Source organism: Montipora foliosa, chromosome 2 (genome assembly GCF_036669935.1).
Source record: "Montipora foliosa isolate CH-2021 chromosome 2, ASM3666993v2, whole genome shotgun sequence".
Classification (NCBI taxonomy): Eukaryota; Metazoa; Cnidaria; class Anthozoa; order Scleractinia; family Acroporidae; genus Montipora; species Montipora foliosa.
In genome coordinates this window covers 11331896-11334036 of record NC_090870.1, presented here as the reverse complement: position 1 = coordinate 11334036, position 2141 = coordinate 11331896, and the positions used below count along the sequence as shown (strand labels likewise).

Genomic DNA, 2141 nt, shown 5'->3' with positions numbered 1-2141 from the left:
ATCAGTTTTAATATTGGGCGCAATATTTACGCAAGTGCTTACGGGTTCCAAAGCAAATTAACGGGGAGATAAGACCAGATTGTCTCGAATCGGTTCACCTTTCAGATTGCCTTTTGCTCGCAGCATGTTTTTAGCTGACGAAGGAGTTGTAAGGCCGCTCATATCCAGAGTCGAACATGGGTATCATAAAAGGAATTGTGAGTTTGTATCGCATGGGCAAAGAAAACCAGATTGAGCGGCAGCCTCAAGCATATTCATGGGGCAGGATAACAAAGGAGTCTCTCAAAGGAGTTAGCCAGGTAAATGGACCGCAAAATACCGTAAACACCCAGCCATTGTAATATTGCAGGGTCGTAACGAAGTCAAAGGCCTGAAAAGGGCCGGGATCAGGGATCAAAGACCTGCGATCTGGAATCACAACGCGTGGGATCGGGATGAAAATTTTGGGTAAAAATGTGGGATCAGTTACGAAAAATATACCTCGTTACGACCTTGATATTATGCGACGATCTACCCGAAACATCAATATCCCCCTCGCCTTCGGACAAAGCCCGGGCATTTGAACTTTTGAAGATTGGATCGTTCAAATTCCCGCCCCCTCGGGCCAAAATGGTGTTCAAATGCCCTACCCTATTGTCGTATTTTTCTGTCATACCCTAGTAAAGAACAATTGTCGTCGGCTCCTGCCATCTGTAATAAAGATCGTTTGAAGACCTTTTTGGTAAGCCAATCGATCACAAATGCTACATCTGTCCCTTTAAACTGTTCCATCTCGTCCAAACACGTGTTTTATGGCTGTTAGTGACTTCAGGGCCCAAAAAAGAATCATTTGAAACCTGACACTTCCGGTTCAATTTTCCCCACCCCACGCAGGGAAAGGTCAAATTCCCCACTCCCCGGGCACAGTGGGAGGCGTGGTGGCCTCATGGTTAGTGTGCTAGACACCGGAGCGAATGGTCTGGGTTCGGGTCCTGGCCGGGGGAACATTGTGTTGTGTTCTAATGGGCAAGAAACTTTACTCCCATGGTGCCTCTCTCCGCCCAGGTGTATAAATGGGTACCGGCGAAATGCTGGGGGTAACCCTGCGGTGGACTGGCATCCCATCCAGGGAGGAGTAGAAATACTCCTGGTCTCTTCATGCCATGGAAACCGGGATAAGCTCTGGCCTGATGGGCCACTTGGCTTGTATGCAGACTTTTTCTATCAGGCACAGAAGATAGTCAAATGCCGGGGGTAGGGGGGGGGGGGGATGTTGAAGTTTGATCGGTGCATTAGGGAGCTTAAGCATCTGTGTTTCTAAGACGCAGACGGCATCCAGAAGTGAGCTGTTTTCCCTTTTAAGTTGTCTTCACACAACCACATTTACATTGCCAAGTATCTTTTCTCCAATAGAGATGATTAGTATAAAAATCTGGGAGACACCACTGCCCTGGCATGCAAAATGTTCTCTTCCGGTTGCCATCTGCACGTCAAAAATGCGCAGGCTTAAGCTCCCTATTACACTGTACCACAAACGGGTAATTTTCCACCACCTTTGACTTCTCAGGTTTTGCGGCCTACTAAAATTCTGATTGAAAACCCTGCATATACATGTTACAGTTAAATTTAAATTCAGGTTAATTTTAATTTCCGGTTTATTTTAAACTAGTCAAGGTTGAAATTGAAATTAGGAAACATCAACAAAAACCCATCAATTATTAGCAAGTACATGTCACTAATATTTTAGTAAGTAAATTGGCCTTAGAGGTGAGTGGATGAACTTAGTGTCGCTTAAATCATGAGTATTTTATAAAACCCCAAATACTTGTTTTAAAGTTGACAGTTACTTGTGAAAATACATTGTTTGTGGTTAGTCTTACAAAGCTCTCTTTTTTTTTGCTGAGTCTGTTTGTAGTGATAAATCCAAACTTTGTGATTACTTTGGCACAGTCCCCTTCAGGTTCTACAATTTGTGCAAATAGCACATTTGGTTAAAGGGGCATTTCCTTTTCCATTTTATTGATTTTCAGCAGCACATAATTCAGGCACCGCTCTCCTTTAATGTCTGGCTCATCCACTTTTTTAAATTATTGACAATTCTCCTGCTCTGTATTTGATGTAGCTGTGACTTGTCAACTCATTTGTGGCTTATTGGTTTCTTT

At 43.6% G+C, this 2141-nt stretch overlaps 1 long non-coding RNA gene across 1 annotated transcript in view; it reads left to right on the top strand.

Annotated features, from left to right (window-relative positions):
• LOC137992429 (uncharacterized) overlaps window positions 1-2141 on the top strand; it is an 18914-nt gene continuing 16773 nt past the window's right edge. The window contains exon 1 of the long non-coding RNA XR_011121688.1: window positions 1-299. This is a non-coding gene — a long non-coding RNA (uncharacterized lncRNA). The remainder of the gene's footprint in view (window positions 300-2141) is intronic.